Source organism: Leopardus geoffroyi, chromosome B1, assembly GCF_018350155.1.
Source record: "Leopardus geoffroyi isolate Oge1 chromosome B1, O.geoffroyi_Oge1_pat1.0, whole genome shotgun sequence".
NCBI lineage: Eukaryota > Metazoa > Chordata > Mammalia > Carnivora > Felidae > Leopardus > Leopardus geoffroyi.
This window is the reverse complement of record NC_059327.1, coordinates 14952811-14972346: the sequence shown is the minus strand read 5'-3', so window position 1 is coordinate 14972346 and position 19536 is coordinate 14952811. Positions and strand designations below refer to the sequence as shown.

Sequence of the window (19536 nt, the reverse complement as noted above, 5' to 3'; positions counted from 1 at the left end):
ATGGCTCTCCTATTGGCCTCACACTGACCTCTGGGTAGCAGAACCTTACCATCAGGGAGCAGGCATTGGGGAGGAATTGAGGCCAACTGGGGTGTTATAAAAGGAGTCGGTCATCTGTGAGTCCTGGCTATTACCGGGAAGTGATCTAAAAAATGAAAATAGATATGCATATCAGAAGTCAGAACAGATCTTTTACTGAAAGGCAATCTGGAGAAGTCCACTGACTTCAAGGGATTAAAACCCCGTTGATCTCTGGGTGGAGACACTGAAATTTCCTCCTTGCTGCTCTGGGCTCTGAGTGTGACCAGACCGAGCCTTTGGACCTCTGTCTGGTGGGCAGGCTCCAGTGGAGGAAGCCTTACTTGGATCATTTTGTGGAAGAACAGAGACTTTGATGAATGCTTCTTTGGCAATGACAAGCTTTTTGCACCTATCATTAGAGTCAGGAGGCAAGTTCCAAAACCCTTCTCAAGTGGAACTTGAGGAGATCCAAGGACGTGTCATAAAGCCTGGGGAATTTACCACTAGGCACAAGGACATAGCCGCAACATAGGGGAGTATGGATGTGGGACTCCAATCCAGCCATGGGCAGAGTTCTCATCAGAGGGCACTCTACCGGCTATGCTGAGGCAGCTCTCCCAGGATGATCCCAGCTCAGAGGAGATGGTCTAAGGTGTCCGTGTGACGATTAATGACATTGGATCTTTCTCCAATGTCAGTGTGGGAATCATGAGACTTCAGATTAAGATTTAAATGTTGGCCGAATGCTTCTGTGTGAATTATATTTTTAAGTTGTGACTTCCTTCCTGTATGTTGTGGCCGGTGCATAAACTGGAGGAGGGACAGTTGGTGTCACTCTACCGGAGATGTTTCCCCAGATTTCTGGGTGGATTCTTGAGTCAACAGAAATCTGACAGTGCTGAGAAGTAAGGTAGCCCCTTCGAGTGTGAGCTCCCGGTCCCAGAGACAGAGTATTTAGCACATGGATCCATCCATCCATTCTTATTTGGAGCTGAAGACTCAGGAACCGTAGGAGAGGTAATTTCTGCAACAGCGTTTGCTGTTCCACAGCTGAAAGAGGAAGTGAAATTGAAGGCAGGAAGGCAGCATTTTGAAAATACTATGGAGTTCACGGAGAGTTAACAAAGCAATCTGTCTTTATTTTATTTTTTTCCCAAAGCAATCTGTCTTTAAAACCTCCTAAGAAATTGTCGCCGGGGATACATCTTTTCAGACTCTTGGGATGGTCTGTCTTGTAGCTGCTGTGAAATGGAAGAATTTCCCCAGCACCATTATTGCTTTTTTAGTCACCTGCTGGAAAGAAATGTGGAGGGTGTGACATACCAAAAAAGCAGTACCAAACTCCTTGCCAAGAGGAAATCCCTGGTTAGTTGCTTCCCCGTAATGATTTTTCATCAAATGGTGTTTAAAACATTCTTCTATAGACGATGTTGTCTAAAATAGCTCGTTCTATGACCAGATCATCTTGTTTTCTTTCCCTCGTCTCTCTATTTCTGAGTTCTGTCTGGCTTTAAATGTGTAAACCTTTCGACCACTGAGATCATTCTCAGAACTGGGTTAGGAGGACAAAGTGTTGAGATAGAAGGAAATTTTAGCCAGCAATTTCCCAATAGCACAAGTTTTCCTTTTCCTCCTTTTTTTTCTTCTTCACAGGGGAGCAGGGTATGTGGGGTGAGGACATGCCAAGCTGCCTAGGCAGGAAATACTGTCCCGTGACACCAAATTTAAAAGGAAGAGATTTTTGAAAAATGGCAACATATTTTAGTTTACTTCTTTCGTTTTGCTCAATGCCACTGACTTCTTCATGCTTTGTAGCTGTTCAAAATGTTGCTTGCAACTCCCAAAGTGAGCCCCATGAAACTGACTTGAGTGGCTATGCTTTTCCTAAAATGCTGGGGCTTTTTTTTTTTTTTTTTTTAAAGGTTAATGTGTTTTTTCAGTTGGTCAGAAGATATTTAGAGACCATCCCCTGGGTGCACAGTGATGTCATGGGTCTTCAGGGATAGCAATTAAAGAGCAGGCTTGGGTTCTGCCCAGCTGTATTTACAACCTTATGAAGGGGGAGGTCTTGTGTAGAATGAAAGGCCCTACTCCTAGAGCTGGTAGGTTGGGATGTAGGCAGCGAAAGTGGCAGGGAAGGGGCCCCGCTGTGGGGGAGACCAGCAGAAACATTCGTCTGGGATCCCAAATTCAAAATTATACTGGGTTCTGGGAAAAAATAAAAGGAAGTGGCCCAGGTAGTGTGCGCCACTGAGAGACGCTGGCAGGGAAGAGGGGACATGAGGGGTAAGGCAACTGTGACGAGTGCGTGGTCATTCCAGACCTGGGCTCTCCCCTCTCCTGTTTCCACACACATCTGTCCACACCAGTCATCCACCTCCAGTCCTCTTCCACGCTGCGCTCTCTCTAAAGAGAGAGGCTGTTGTCATGGAAACAGCATGGCTTTGGAATAAGCCAGACCTGGGTTCGAACCTTCTGTCTGTGTATCGTTACAATGTTAGGCTTTATGATCCTTCCCTGTAAAATGGGTGCACCAATACCTACCATTCAGGGTACTTGGGAAGACTAAAGTACATAATGTGCGTGTCAAACACACAGCACGGTGCCTGGCACACGACAAACGCTCAGTGGAGGCTTGTTCCTCAGGCCCCTTAGGGGGAGCCAGTCACAGGGATTTGTTCACATTTCTGTGTGGGTGGAACAGACAGGGCATTGAATCTGGCTCTGCTGCTCCCCAGCTTTGAGGTCCCCCAAGCTCCCCGCTTCCCAAAAAGGACATGATATTAGAAGGTCATTGTCAGGATTGGAAACAGAAAGCAGTAGAGCTGGTTTCCATCTTTAAACTTCTTTGTAATGTGCCATCCATGCACCCCGAAATGCCCCATGTGCAGCTGTACCCCTGACACTGCCTTAGCTGGAGCCCCTTCGGGAGCCCCAGCCAGGGATCTAAGCTGCCTCGAGGTCCCAGGGACGGCCACTTCCAAAACAAGCTTTGCTTCACTTTCCATTTTTACAACTGCCTTCACTGTTCAGTGTGACCTGATTTTACCTGAGAAGCCAATTCCAGCGTCAGGATAGAGTTCCCCTGAGTTCCGACCAAGCCTCATTTGTCAGAGTGTCTTCTGCCCTATCACACTTGCCCTACCCTTCTCCTTTCCAGGGCTGGTCTTGCAGGCAGCAGCTTGATTTGTGCCCATGAAGGGAAAACCTAAGAGAAAATCCAAGAATAGTCTAAAGAAGTCTGTGCTCAGGTGTCCAGGGGAAATGACCTTGTTTCATAAGGGACAGTTATTGCTAGCTCATTAGCATTATCGTGCATCCAGACTTCATGTGTGCAGGGGAGGAGAAATAATTTCTCTGTACCTTTCTGAGTTCTTAGCCGAGACCTATGTGATAGCAGACAGATTAGCAAGAGAAAAACAGATGTTCATTAACATGTATACCTCCTGTATATACCTGATATAATGTATATGTATATGCATTTACATGTATACTTCCTATCTGTGTGGGAGATACTCAGGGACAAACGAACAACTCAAAGAAGTGAGTTAGGATTTGTGTTTAAAAGCCATCTTAATAGAGAAAGGGGAAGGAGAATATAGGCCTTTCAGGAGAGAGGAAATGATTTTTAGGAAAGACAAATGGGCCCTTGGAAGAATAGATGGGTGGTGTGACAGTTTGTGGCAAAGTTAGTTTGGGTGCGGGGTTGACTTCTAGGCTCCTTTCCTGTGACAAGAGTCGGTTCTCCCAGGTTGATGAGACTCACAGGAGGGCATTTATGACAACTGAGTTCCTCTTGGAGTATCTGCCTTTAAGCAGATGAGGGGAGTTCAGAGAAAGCCTCTCCCCGTATTTGCCTACAGCTCAAAATAATCAATATACAGAAGCAGTGGGGTGCCTGGGTGGCTCAGTTGGCTAAGTGTCTGACTTCAGCTCAGGTCATGATCTCACAGTTTGTGGGTTCGAGCCCTGCATCAGGCTCTGTGCTGACAGCTCAGAGCCTGGAGCCTGCTTCACATTCTGTGTCTCCCTCTCTCTCTGCCCTTCCTCTGCTCACGCTCTGTCTCTCTCTGTGTCAAATATAAATAAACATTAAAAAAATAATAAAAAATGTAAAGAAAAACTCACTGAAGCAGCATCTTTGGGGGTGCTATGTCGTATTTTGGGGTGGCACATTCTGTTGCCCTTCATGTGCGATCACTGATAAAAGATGACAGTTTTGGAGAGAAAACCAGGAGCACCTTTGGGACCCGTTGAAGGCAAAATAAGGGCTCTGCTGTCCCTTCGCATAAGCGGTCCCATACAATGTACACAGGCATCGGGTATTTAATGAAATGCTCTCAAGTGGATAGGAGGCAGGAGACTAGGAAGATTTCCCTGGTATCTTGCACAGTGAGTGTGAAATGCAAGTTTTTTGCCAGTGTTTACACATCCCCTGCCAAAGCCCAAGGAGGAAAGGAGTAAATGGCCGCGAGGGAGAGGGGTTTGATTATCAGATGGTTAAACGTGGCATGATAGCGTTCTACGAGAAGTTTTGAAACAAGTCACCATATGTTCCCTTTGCTTCCCACAGACCCGAACAGAAAACATCTGGAGGTACACACAGCAGCGCTACGTGAAACATCTGTGTGTGACTCATACGCTGGGCTGCTTGCTATTTGCCAGCTCTTGACTCCATTCCCACCCTTCCCGCCTTTCTCTAGAGGGACCGGAAGCCTGTGAACTACACTTCCCAGACTCCCCAGCGGGCTGGCTTCCACTTAGCTTCTACCCGTGGGGCAGACAGCAGTGGGAGACTGCAAGGGAGGTGGGAGAAAAAGCCAATTTTTCTTCCATGTCTGCTGAAGGCTTTGGCAACAGCAGGTGAATGTGGGTTTGTGCTCAGGTGGTAGAGTTTCAACAGCAGTGGGGCAGGGGGGCTTCTGCAGCCTCTGCAGGGCAGAGTTCCCGGGCTCTGGCTCTGGCTCTGGCTCAGGCAGCAGCAGCAGTGACAGGCAACCCTGGGTGGGAGTTCAGCCTCCTGGCTTCCTGAAAGATGGCCCGACAAGAGCAGTGGAGCAGTGGGTATACCAGCAGCCTCAGCAGCAGAGCGGCTGCGGACTCTGGATCACACCATTTTTTCTTGGGCTCATTCAGCCTTGGGATGGTAGTCGCTTCCTGCTGTTACTGATCTCTGAATGATCTCAGCTTCCTTTTTATTTTCCTCCAGCCCTTCACATGTTGTGAACCGCCCCTCTGTTTGAAATTCCTCGAGTAGTTTCTGTCCTGCTGACTGGACACTGACCAACGTAGACACATATAAACTAAACACAAACATTGAAGGCAAACCAAACTACCGTTTCAATGTGTTTAATCCCCTATTCCACCTGTATTTTGGAATTTACAGAAAGGAAAGGATAGGCAACACTTTACCCCCCAAATTTAGCAAAATTCAGTTCCTGCCATATGTCCTGCAGGTTCCACCAAGCCGGAAAAGAAGTTACACAAGTATTTTATCGTTTGTATTTATTTTAATGTTTATTTATTTTGAGAGAGAGTGTGCACGAGTGTGGGAAGGGGCAGACACAGAAGGAGAATCCCAAGCAGGCTCTGCGCTGTGAGCACAGAGCCGGATTCGGGGCTCGCTCTCGTGTACCGTGAGATCGTGACCTGAGCTGAAACCAAGAGTCGGGTGCTCAACCAACTGAGCCACCCATTTGCCCCAACACAAGTATTTTATTTTAATTTTTATTATTTAAAAAAAATTTTAATGTTTATTTTTGAGAGAGACAGAGAGAGAGACAGACAGAGCATGAGCAGGGGAGGGGCAGAGAGAGAGGGAGACACAGAATCCGAAACAGGCTCCAGGCTCTGAGCTGTCAGCACAGAGCCTGACGTGGGGCTCGAACTCACGGAGTGTGAGATCGTGACCTGAGCTGAAGTCGGACGCTCAGCCAACTGAGCCACCCAGGCACCCCAGCAACACAAGTATTTTAAAAGAAGAAATTTTCCTTGAGGGAGGCCTGTCTCTGACCTTAGTCTTTTTTAAAAAAATGTTTTTTAGTGTTCATTTATTTTTGAGAGAGAGAGAGAGAGAGAGAGAACGCAATTGGGGGATAGACAGAGAGAGAGGCAGATACCAAATCTGAATCAGGCTCCAGGCTCTGAGCTTTCAGCACAGAGCCTGACGTGGGGCTCAAACTCATGAGCCGTGAGATCATGACCTGAGCTGAAGCCAACGCTTAACTGACTGAGCCACCCAGGTGCCCCTATAACCTTAACCTTTAATGACATTAATAACAGGTATGCTTTCACCAAGTGTTTTTTATATGTTAAGGCTCCCAAATATGTTATTATATTTAATTATCAAAATAACTCTAGAATTTAGTTATTATTCTAATTTCATAATGAGGAAAATATTTTAATGGCACTGGTTGATTGTTTAGTGGCCAAACGTCCCTCTCTAGTATGCACCCTCTTTGCAGTGTAACCTAGCCGTCCCTCCCATGCAGCAGCGCAGTTTAGTTCTTCACCGCCTCCCCCTTCCCAGAATCGTGATGACCTTGTGACCTACTCGGGCCTATAGAACGTGCCAGAAGAGACATGCATGTGAGTTCCGGAGCCCCAGCTCAAGAGGTGTGGCAGGTTCTGCCCTCATTCATTTGGACCCTTGTCCTATAATGCCTATAACAGCAGCCTGTGTAGCCCTATTAGAGGATGTTAGGCTGTGTGGAGAAGAAGCAAAATGCACCAGCTGACAGCCAGTACCCACTTCTCGCATGTGAGTGTGGCCATCTCGGACCTTCCAACAAACTGCCTTTCACTGAAAGCAACTATATGAGCAAGCCAGACAAAACTAGAAGAGGAACCACCCGGGTAACCCACAGATTTATGAGAAATAAGAAATCATCACTCTTTTCTTTCTTCTTTATGTTTATTTATTTTGAGAGAGAGAGAGCTAGCTAGAGAGCGTGTGAATGGGGGAGGGGCAGAGAGAGAGGGAGAAAGAGAATCTCAAGCAGGCTTCTGTCTGTCAGTATGGAGCCCGACTTGGGGCTCAGTCTCATGAACCATGAGATCATGACCTGAGCGAAAATCAAAACTTAGATGCTCAACCTAATGAGCCACCCAGGTGCCCCTAATCGTTATTTTCTTAAGCCACTAAATCTATAGTCAGCAATATATAACTGATAAAGTGCCATTTGTTGTTTGCACCAAGCCTCTCTCCTACCTTCATTTGCTGATAGCATCCCAAATCCCTTCTGCTGTACTTGCTAATAAGATGCACATCCCCACCCCCCGTCAAGGGGCACGCATGTGACTTGGACTGGTCCCATTGGATGCTCTGTCTCTGGAATTTGATTCATGACCAGAGGGAGGAAAATTCTGGATAAAACTATTAAGATCTGGTTTCTGCCATCAAGATGCTTTGGAGCTGTGGGTTCTTATCTGCTCCAAATCTTTGCCTGAATCAGTTTCTGATGCTCGTGACCAAGTACCCCCAGCTGATATACTGTGACAAATTAAGAAGCCACCTCTAAGTCATTCTGCCGTGGGCAGCAGCACTGCAACTTGAGCCCACATCTGTCCTGTTTACCTTCCACGTATCCATGTTGCCTCCCCAGTTGCTTCCAATCTAGTTTCCTCACGTATTTTCGCATCTTGAAGATGCCTGGCCTTTCTCAACAGGCACTTATAAGGACCGATGATCCCGCTGTGAGCTGTAACTTGCCATCAATATAGGGTCTCTCACCCAATAAATGTGGCAGTAACCACAGAAGGGGCTTTTTAAACTGGAGAAATAGTGTGTGGAGCACAAAGTGGTGGATTTTTTCGAGATTTATTGAAGCATAATTGACATATGGCAAAATGTACGATATTTGAGTGCATGTACTTAAGGTGTACAGTTTGAGAAGTTTTGTCATATGTAGCTACCCACAGAACCATCACCACAGCTGAGATGATGAGCATCCGTCGCCACCAAAAGTTTCACTTCCTTGTGCCCCTTTGTGAGTCCTCCCCCATTTCTAGCCCCCATCAAGTAAAGCCCACTATAGATTAGTTTGTACTCTCCAAAATTATATATAGAAAACACACATTCTGCATCTTTTTCTCTAGTTTCTTCTGTTCAGCATAATCTGGACATTCGTCTGTGCTGTCATATATCAACAGCTTATTCCTTTACATTGCCGAGTACTATTTCATTTGCACAGATAACACCACAGTGTGTTTATCTATTCATTTGTTGAAGGACATTTGGGTCGGTTCTTGTTTTGGGCTATTGCCAATCAAGCTTCTATGAACATGCACGTAGAAGTCTTTGTAGGGACATATGCTTCCATTTCTCTTAGGTAAAATCTAGGAGTGGAATGAGTGGATCATATAATAGGTGTATATCTAAATTTTTAAGAAACTGCCACTCTATTTTCCAAAATACTTACACTATTTTACACTCCTACTAGCAGTATGTGAGGGCTCAATTCCTCCACGTTCTCGCAAAACTTGTTGTGTTCGGTCTTTTAGATTCTGACCATTTTAATAAGGTATAACGGTGTCTCATTATGGTTTTAATTTACTCTAATGACAAATTCTGTTGATCATATTTTCATGTAGTTATTTTATCTTCTTCCGGGAAGTGTCTGTTAAAATATTTTGACCATTTAAAAATCGGATTTGTTTTATTGAATTTTGAGAATTCTTTATATGTTCTGGAGATAAGCCCTTTTTCAGATATGTGCTTTGAAAATATTTTCTCCTAGCTTGTGACTTGTCTGTTTTAATAGCATCTTTTGAAGAGCAGGTGTTTTAAATTTTGATGAAGTTAAAGTTAATCAATTTGTTTTGAATGCATCGTGTTTATGGCGGTATATGTAAGAGATCTAACCCAAGGTCACAAATATTTCCTTCTAGAAGTTTTATAGTTTTAGGTTTTCCATTTAGTTGTATGGTCCATAGTTTTTGTATATTGTGCAAGGTATGGATTGAGCTTCTTTTTGTGTATGGATTACCAATTGCATTGGCATCATTTGTTGAGATGACACAGTAGAAAAATAGGAAAGACTCATTCTCCATTTACTTGCTTTTGCATCTTTGTAAAGCATTGATTCTCCATTCATGTGTGGGTCCCCTGTCCCGTCTCAACTTTTTCTTATGATCCCTCAGTTTATTTGTCTATCTTTATGCCAAAATTATTCTTTCTCAATGACTGTACCTTTATAGTAAGCTTTGTAATCTAGTCATATTAATCCCCTTCTTTTTAAATTCAGCTCTTTAAAAAAAAACAAAAAACTTGTTTTGGCTATTCTAGGTCTTTTACATTTCCATAAAAATTTTAGAATCATGGGAATGCAAGCTGGTGCAGCCACTCTGGAAAATAGTATGGAGGTTTCTCAAAAAAATAAAAATAGAAGTAGCCTACGACTCAGCAATTGCACTACTAGGCATTTATGCAAGGGATACAGGTGTGATGTTTTGAAGGGACACATGCACCCCCATGTTTATAGCAGCACTATCGACAATAGCCAAAGTATGGAAAGAGCCCAAATGTCTATCGATGGATGAATGGATAAAGAAGATGTGGCATATATACACAATGGAGTATTACTCAGCAATCAAAAAGAATGAAATCTTGCCATTTGCAACTATGTGGATGGAACTGGAGGGTATTACGCTAAGTGAAATGAGTCAGTCAGAGAAAGACAAAAATCATATGACTTCACTCATATGAGGACTTTAGGAGACAAAACAGATGAACATAAGGGAAGGGAAACAAAAATAATAAAACAGGGAGGGGGACAAAACAGAAGAGACTCATAAATACGGAGAACAAACTGAGGGTTTCTGGAGGGGTTGTGGGAGGGGGGATGGGCTAAATGGGGAAGGGGCACTAAGGAATCTACCCTGAAATCACTGTTGCACTATATGCAACTAATTTGGATGTAAATTTAAAAAAAAAAAAAATTTAGAATCAGCTTATTACTTTCCACACACATACAAACCTGCTGAGACTCTGATTGGAATTGCACTGGATCTAGAGGCCAATTTCAGGGAGAATGCTCATCTTAACAATGTTAGATCAGTCCTCTTTCTAAGAACATGGTATATATCTCCTTAGTTGTTTAGACCTTCTTTAGTTGCTCTCTGCAGTATTTTATAGTTTTCAGTGGACAGATATTTTAGTTGTGTGAGATTTATTCTTAAATATTTCTGATCTTATTTTAAAAGGTGTTTTTTTCTTATAATTTCAATGGTTTGTTGTTAGTATGTAGAAATACAATATCCATTCTTGTTAAAACAAAAACAAACAAACAAACAAAACCCCAAAACTCTTAGCAAACTAGGATTACCTATTTAAGGCAATAGGGAAGGATTTTTATTGGGCTCTCGTGCCAATCCAGGCAATGCTATACGTGTGCTTTTAGCTACGTACCTCACACTGATACCTGCCTACCACATCCTGTTCAACAGAAAGGAATGTCTTTTTATCATCCTTTGAGAAAACATCCTTTTTGTTCTCAGTGAACATCTTCTCAAATAATAAGTCGGATTGAGAAATGAACGAAATGTGGTGTATACACATGCCATGGAATATTATCCAGCCATAAAAAGGAATAAAGTTCTAAATAAAAAGGAATAAAGGCTACAACATGGAGGGACCTTGAAAACATGTCGCCAAGTGAAAGAAGCCAGTCACAAAAGGACAAAAACCGTATGATTCTGCATATGTAGGGTACCTGGAATAGACACATTCTTAGAGACAGAAAGTAAATCAGAAATTACTAGGGGCCTTACTGTTTAATGGGTACAGAGTTTGAAATGATGACAAAAGTCTTGGCAATAGTGGTGTTGGTGGTACAACCTTGTGAATGCACTTACTGCCACGGTATTGTAAACTTAACAATGGTTAAAATGGTAAATTTTATGTTGTGTGTATTTTACCTTGATATAAACATACCAAAATGAAAATAAAATACTGGATGCCTTGGGCCATCGAGTTCCATGCAGTGCCCTTTTGCTGAAAGAACAGACAAGACTATGTTTCCAAAGCTTTTCCATCCCAGATCACTTGCAAACTTCCTCTTTTAGCTGGACATCCCCTCCCCAACCATTTCTACTGAACTTACCACTCAGCTTCTAGCCTCAAACCCACCAGTGAAACTTTCCAGAATGACAGAAAGACTGGGGAATGGGTTTATTTGAAGCCATCATTTTTTGGTTTTAATCAAAAATTTTTAAATATATATTTTTTTTCAACGTTTATTTATTTTTGGGACACAGAGAGACAGACCATGAACGGGGGAGGGGCAGAGAGAGAGGGAGACACAGAATCGGAAACAGGCTCCAGGCTCTGAGCCATCAGCCCAGAGCCCGACGCGGGGCTCGAACTCACGGACCGCGAGATCGTGACCTGGCTGAAGTCGGACGCTTAACCGACTGTGCCACCCAGGCGCCCCAAAAATTTTTAAATATTTTAAGAGCAAAATTGCTATATAAAGTAAGCTAAAATATAACTGCAACTTTAGGGGAACTTCATTACACATGGTATCGATTCCCAGCATGTGATCGGCCTGTTTTTATTCTCCTTTGCTGTTCTCTCAGAAAGTAAGAATAAAATGGCCTTGCTTAAATATAACAACCTAACCTCTTGTTACTTCCTTGTATTAGATGGGTTTCTAAAATTTACCTGGAGGTCTCTCACGCTGGCTCTGTGGCTAGGATGCTTAGAGAATGTGTTCTTTATAACCACTCATACCAGGTTTGCTTTTTATGTTTCAGGAGGCAGAAAATCCCTTAAAGATTTTCTTTGTAAATAAGACCTTTTACATAGAACTGATTATATATTTCACCTAAGATGGGGAAGCTTTTGCCCAAGAGCAGTGTGCAGGGCTTGAACCTGACTCAAGGTCACCAATTAACCCATTTTTTTTTTAACGTTTATTTATTATTGAGAGACAGAGAGAGACAGAGCATGAGCATGGGAAGGGGCAGAGAGAGGGGAGACACAGAATCCGAAGCAGGCCCCAGGCTCTGAGCTGTCAGCACAGAGCCCAACGCGGGGCTCGAACCCACAAACCGTGAGATCATGACCTGAACCCAAGTGGGATGCTTAACCGACTGAGCCACCCAGATGCCCCGCAATTAACCCATGTTTGAGAAGAACCTATGTATAATAAGGAGAAATGAATGTGGAACTGGCTGTTAACAGATGCTGATAGTTACTTTTATGTGTCCAACATTATTCCGGATGTTTCTGTGAGGGTGTTTTTGGATGTGATTAACATTGCCCTCCATGGTGTGGGCGGGCCTCATCCAAACAGTTGAAGGCCCAAATAGGACAAAAGCTGACCTCCCCCAGGCGAGAGGGAGTTCTACAGCCGACTGCTTTGGGGCTTGAACTGCATTGGCTCCTTCCCGAGTATCCAGCCTACTGGCTCACCTGCAGATTTGGGTTTGCCAGCCTCCATAGTCCCGTGGGGGTAATTCCATTGGATAAAATTCTTTCTCTGTATACACATATCCTTTTGGTTCTGCTTCTCTGGAAAATCCTGACTAATACACAGATCTAGGCCTGAGTCCTGTGCTATATATTTGCTGAATAATTTTAGTAAGTCAGTTCACCTCTCTGAGCCTGAATTTCTTCATCTATAAAGTGAGATGTTTATATTAGCTTGAAGTGTCCTGGAGAGAACATATCCACATCACGTGACGTAGCATGGGCACTGAACAAAGGGTAGCTTTTAAGAGGGAACACTACGAACTTGAAACTAAAGAAACCATTTCTCCTCCCCTTAAGGAGCTTATACCCCTTTGCAGGAAACAGAAATAACAATGGGGGTGCTGTGTGCCAATACCAAATCAGTAGCCCTACCTGTTCAGGCTCTTGGGTATGAAGAAAACCAAGCACCCCACCCCCAAATGTGCCACCTTGGCGTAAGGATTGTCTCGAGCTAAAGGAAATTAGCTTTCTCCCCTCTCCCAGTCTAAAAGCAGAACATAAATTTCCATTTATAAAGGTGTGTCTCTTGCCCTATCAAGATGAGAACTCCTCCAGAGAACTCTGAGCCCCAGAGGTGACTCTTATTTGCATGACAAACCTTTCTGAACAACTCTATTTACTTTTCCTTCCCTTAACTTCCCATAAGTTACCGCCAGAAACCCCCAACTCCTTTTCCTTTGTCTCGCCTAAAATGATATGTGTGTACATATATATATATATATATATATATATACACACACACACACACACACATATATACATATATACACACATATATACATACATACATATACATGTGTGCACATATGCCCCAAATACTAATTCCCTCCTTGAATCATGTCTCTTTGCAAACTCCAGTGCATTCTGATATAACGAAATCTGTTCTTGTTTTTTTTTTTTTTTTTTTTTTTCTTGTTTATCTGTCTTCTGTCAACTTTATTTGCAGGTCCTCCAGCTATTGAATGTGGGAAGGTAGAGAAAAAGAAAGGTTTATCTCCCCTATGGTATCATTCAAAATATAGGAGATTTTGTGATTAAGGCTTGACCCCTCTGAACAGATATTACCAATCTCCAGTCTCAAACCTATTCTCCTCTTGAATTGACGGTATATCGACTTAGAGAAAATAATGACAAAGATATTTAGACGAGTAACACTGGCAGCTAATTAGGTAGAATAGCTGGAAAAGTCTATTTAAGAGCAAAATAGTCCAAAAAAAAAAAAAAAAAAAAAGTAAAGGGATCCATAATCATAGGTGGATTATAGTCAGTTTATTTTTGTTAGATGTTGAAATTAGATCTGTTGAGTTATATATTGTCTGAGCTTCAGTTTTGCTCATCTATAAAATTCGGTTAGTGGTATAGGGGGAATGCAGCGAAAGCTCGAGTCCTTGAATAATGGAAAGACAAATGGTTGACAGTCATGGAGTCAAAAACTTTACCAAACCCCAGGCTAGGTGGTCCCAAGGCAAAGACAAGTGGAATTAACAGAGAATCATATTTTATTTTTATTTTTTAAGTTGATTTATTTAAGTAATCTCTACACCCAAGGTGGCAGTCATACCCATGACCCTGAGATCAAGAGTCTCATGCTTTTCCAACTGAGCCAGCCGGGTGCCCCGAGAATTGTGTTTTAATGACAGAGATGACAGGGTAAATGGAGAAAGGAGATTGATTCTGGAAAAATTGAAAGAACAGCAGAAATACTGGGAACCTCCTGATTCTGACGGCCTGTTCAAGAATTTAATCTTCAGGGGCGCCTGGGTGGCGCAGTCGGTTAAGCGTCTGACTTCAGCCAGGTCACGATCTCGCGGTCCATGAGTTCGAGCCCCGCGTCAGGCTCTGGGCTGATGGCTCAGAGCCTGGAGCCTGTTTCCGATTCTGTGTCTCCCTCTCTCTCTGCCCCTCCCCCTTCATGCTCTGTCTCTCTCTGTCCCAAAAATAAACAAAAATTAAAAAAAAAAAAAAAAAAAAAAAAAAAAAAAAAGAATTTAATCTTCAAAATACTTTCCCAACCTCATTTTTAGTGAAGGAAGTTATATTAAAAAGAGTAATATGGAGAACTTGTGCCTCTATGAACCAGAATAAATCTAGTTTCTAAAACACTCAGGGTGACCAGTTGGTCGAGGCAAAGGAATGCGGATACTCCTGATGTCAGTGACCTAGGGCTACTACAACTGGCCGTCCTGACCTTTTTTTTTAAAAAAAAAAAATTTTTTTTTTTTTTCAACGTTTATTTATTTTTGGGACAGAGAGAGACAGAGCATGAACGGGGGAGGGGCAGAGAGAGAGGGAGACACAGAATCGGAAACAGGCTCCAGGCTCTGAGCCATCAGCCCAGAGCCCGAGGCGGGGCTCGAACTCCCGGACCGGGAGATCGTGATTAAGAGGATTCTAGGTGAGCCCAGAAGACAAGATATTTTGTCAGACCCAAGTTCAACCATGTGGCCCTCATGGAGTATATAACATACTGTTTGTTGATCAGGCCAGTTACCAAGGAGGAGTCAGCTGTGTGCATGCCTCCGTGCAGGGATTCTCCAACCTCCAGTTTACAGATGAACACAGAAGGGGCCATGGAAGCCTGCAGAGTATGCATTCCTTTTCTGCTCTTTACCTGCACAGGTGCCAATGCATTAAAAGTGAGAGCAAAGGGGAAGCCTGTGTTTTGATTGGGTGCCGAGCAATATTTGCACTCTGATTCCTGTCCTAGAGTACAGAGAAAGGGATTCTACAAATTTATATTTGGAGAGGGGATTTGTTACTCCCTAAATTCCTAACTTCAGCTCAGCTATCCCATCAGTACAGAGGGGTTTTCTTCACTGAGTCATAAAGATAACCTCCAGGCTGTCTCCAGAGGTAAGAGGAAGTTGCCTTATATTAGCATTTTTAACGTATTTTTAAGAAGTGCAATTCATTTAACAAAAATTTAATACACATCAATTCTTTATGTTTATTGCTATTAATTTTTCAGAGGAAAAAAAAAGGTCCCAACCCTCAAAGATTTTATAACTGGGAATCAAACATAAAATTAACTAAGGCTATACACAAAGTACACTTATATTACTGATTTTAATAAAGGAGCACTAACCTTCATGGAGGATCTCCTATGTTCCCGGTGCTGGCATAGAAACTTTCATTTACCCCTCTGATTAGGCTGTCCACCTCGGTGAGAGATACTATCTGCATTTAACAAAAGAAAGCTCTAGGCTCAGAATGGTTAAGGAACTAGGTAAGTGGTCCTCCCACCCAGAGTTTTGATTCAAATTCCAGGAATCGTTCTACTACATCAAACGTGATGATAAATATCACAAGCTTTTATCAAGAATGATCACTGGATTTTTCTGTGTCCAAAAGCACACCATCTCCTTGGCTTCCCTGAACAGCCCCACTCCCAGCTGGACAAGTACAAGGCCTTATAAGTACAACTCGTCTGCATTCCATTGGCATAAATTCCTATCACACAGCCTTTTCCCTTCCCTATTTCCCATCCTCTGGCTTTTAAAGAGGTAGTTGCCCTTCAAGGAATTTATTTTTTTTATTTTTTTTATTTTTTTAAATTTTTTTTTGCCACTAACAAACAGCAAAGGCCCTTTCTGAAAACTTTGCTGTCCAGTAACACCTCTGTGGAATCATTCAACACATGACAATTTTGTGGGACCCTATGTTCCTGTTGGTTTTGTTCTCGGAGTGGTCACAAAGCTAAGTGCAAGGCCAGGAGTGAAAAAGAAGTTAAACTGATAGTATGACTTTCTATCAGCTTTCTCTGCTGTTTTGCGGTGGGTGAGCCCTCACACATCACATACACGTACACACCTTTATGTGATATTTATAAGTGCATCTGAGAAGAATGGAAGTTTCACGTTGACCAGTTAAGGTAGACCATGACTTGGCCATTCTAAATGTCACGCAGATAATGCCCAAAAGAGCTCATCCTCAAATCACATGTTGGCTCTCAACTGATCATTTTGTTAACGTTCAGATTAGACAGGAAATGTTGTTTTTAGAGAGTCTGGAATTTTAATAAGTCTAAAGACTCCTGATGGTCTTATTTATTTTATTTGCAGGGTTCCCCAAAGGAATTTCACGGCGCACTCCACAGCCAGAAGTAAGCATCTTCTTACTTAGCAAAACAAAAGTTGATGGACACAGACGGAGAGTCCCACACTGGTGTATCCGTGGTACAAAGATGTGAGATTGGGAACAAAGAAAGAAGCAGACCACAATGGGTGGCAGCACGTACCGATATTAAAAGGACCAGCAAATAGTGCAAAAGTGAGTTTGAGCGGGGAGGTTTTCTGTGCCTTTTGAAATGATGTAAAAAGAACACTGGAATCAGGCCAGAGGGGAGAAACTGTGGCCTCAAGGGGTTTTTGCTGGCTGCAGGACACCAGTCTGGTATCCTAGTATCATTCAAAAGCTGAACTGATTCATCCACACACACGAACATACAAACAGGAACACACACATTTAAAAAAAAATGGTTCCTGGAGTGGCAGCAACGTGTCCTCTTTTAATTCACCCCTAGCTCAATGCCATTTAGTTAGTTTTATTACTCCTTCTAATAAACGAGCTGGGGAGGTTTGCTATAAAAGGGTTTAATGGTGAAGAACCAATATGCAAGGTCCTAGAAATATAACAACACCTGTTACAACAAAGGTCCTTAACAATACGTGCCTGCTTTCTAGAGCTTTGGGGGGAACTCGTTAAACTAAGGGACACAGACATTCGTATGTGGGCTTATGTGCTTCTGAACTTCATTACCAGGTGCTTTGTTACAATGAAAGCAAGTCTCAGACTGAATTTGGCCATAAAATAAACATTTGGAAGCCAGCAGGCATGAAAAAGTTGTACAACCAGTTCTGTAAACTCACTGAAGTACAGTTCTCTGTCCTACTGGCTCTCAGACAAATTCCTTGCATAACAGACTCGCTTAAGGCAGACGTGACAACATTCTAACAGCAAGATTTAGCTCCACATTCAGTCAGAGTCAGGTGAGAGAAACTTCCTACAAAGCTGTGGATACAGATCAGTTTCAAATCCTAAAACAGAGATTGCATTGGGAAGGGCATGCATTATCAACTGTGTTGATACTTTGTTTTGTTTTTGGGTTGTTTGTTGTTTGTTGTTGTTGTTGTTGTTTGTTTTGTTTTTAAGTAGGCTCCATGCCTAGCTCAGAGCTCAATTCGGGGCTTGAACTCATGACCTTGAGATCAAGACCTGAGCTGATATCAAGATTCAGACTCTTAAGTGACTGAGCCACCCAGGCGCCCCGATAATACCCTGTTTTAAGTAAGGTCAATTGTGTCTGATACAGTATTTTCAACAAACTCATGTATTTTGACCATCATTAATGCCACCAATGACCATTACTTCTAAGATCCATTATGCTAAACAACAAAGCCGTTGGTTCTTATGGGGAGTGGAGACAGGGGAAGTGCTTTCTAGCAGCCTCTAGAGCATCTGATACCCCTTCCAATTCCAACAAACGTTCCCCGGAGTGTGTATTCATCCTCTGGTAGAGTCTTTCAACATTACCTGCACCTGCACCAGAGACTGATCCCACACTGCCTATGCTGAAGTCCTTTGAGGGTCATTGCAGACGTTATAGCATTTCTGTTAAGACACTTTATTGTTTCTAATCAGAGCCCAGTCAGGGGATGGGGGACCCAGACCTACAACTGGGCTCTGGACTTAAGAGAGCCCTCTCTCTCCTGTGTCTGTGGTCTGGAGTCTTGGACAGAATCTGTCTGTAGACAAACAGGCCTGTCTTCTCACACCTATGCCTTGGATCAGCCCTATTTCAAAGGTGATGCATTAAGAGCTTAGAGCTTGGTTCCTTCACCGGCTCATCAGTGCAATCTGCCCACGGAAGTGATTTTTTTGCCTCAAGTAATTCATTTGAATTCCAACATTTTCTTTCTGAAACTCTTACATGACCTGATGTTTTATGACTTGCTAGTAAAGTGCCACAGTGTCAGCTCTGTTAATACCAGCCAAAACCCCATCATAAATACCATACTCAGCGGCCTTTGGCAAAGACACTCTTCTTGACCAAACTTTAGCCAGGCCCCTCTGAGCCCTCTTTCTCACTGGGCCTCACCAGTGGGCCCTATCTTTGGCCTCCCTAGACCAGTTGTAGCAAGAATCCTGCTAAGTCACTTTAGTGACTTCCCCCACCCTTGATATCTGACCACTCTGGTCTGCTGTCTGCAAGAATCCTAAGTCAATTTAGCAAGAATCCCCTACCTGTAATGTCTCCTCTTAGTAATTTTCTTTTTTCTTTTCTTTTCTTTTCTTTTCTTTTCTTTTCTTTTCTTTTCTTTTCTTTTCTCTTCCTTTCTCTTTCAGACTCTTTCCTTTTTTCTTTTTCTTTCTTTCCTTCCTTCTTTCTTTCTTTTCTCTTTCCTTTTCTTCCTTCCTCTTCTTTCTTTCTTTCTTTCTTTCTTTCTTTCTTTCTTTCTTTCTTTCTTTCTTTCTTTCTTCTTTCTTCCTTTCTATTTATTTTTGAGAGCGAGAGGGTGCAAGCGATTGAGGGGCAGAGAGACAGAGAGAATCCCATGAGGGACAGAGAGAGAGAGAGAGGGAGGCGGGCTCACCTGGGGCTTGTGTTTTACCCAAAGCTAGGTTTGTGCTCACCCGAAGTGGGATTCCAACTCACAAAACTGTGAGATCATTACCTGAACTGAAGTTGGACACTCAACCAACTGAGCCCCCCAGGCGCCTCCTGATCCTTTTTCTACAGGAACTTCTCAGTCAGCTGAACCTCCCCTTCATAAATCCCTCCTGACTGTATGTTTCACCGCCACCGTGCTAATGTCTCGCTGGCATGATTTTACTCGGGATAATTTGGAACTTTGGTAGCTTCCCCGGACTGACTAATCTAAGACCTCTCCCTTCACATCACTTCCATTCCTCCTTCCTCTTTGTACCACTTTTGATCTTCCCTTAGCTCCCTTGAATCCTTTCATGTATCCGCCTTTAAGTCCCCTGCCTCCTTCATCCTTCTGTCCACCTTGACAGACTTTTCCTTTCCTGTTCCAGCC

At 43.0% G+C, this 19536-nt stretch overlaps 1 long non-coding RNA gene across 2 annotated transcripts in view; it reads left to right on the top strand.

Moving 5' to 3' along the window:
* LOC123585099 overlaps positions 1-19536 on the top strand; it is a 41660-nt gene that overhangs the window by 10724 nt on the left and 11400 nt on the right. The window contains exon 2 of one of the 2 annotated variants that reach the window (XR_006705904.1): positions 16558-16765. This is a non-coding gene — a long non-coding RNA (uncharacterized LOC123585099). Of the gene's footprint in view, positions 1-16557; positions 16770-19536 lie in introns of those variants that run through there. The other variant, XR_006705905.1, reaches the window with a different exon arrangement.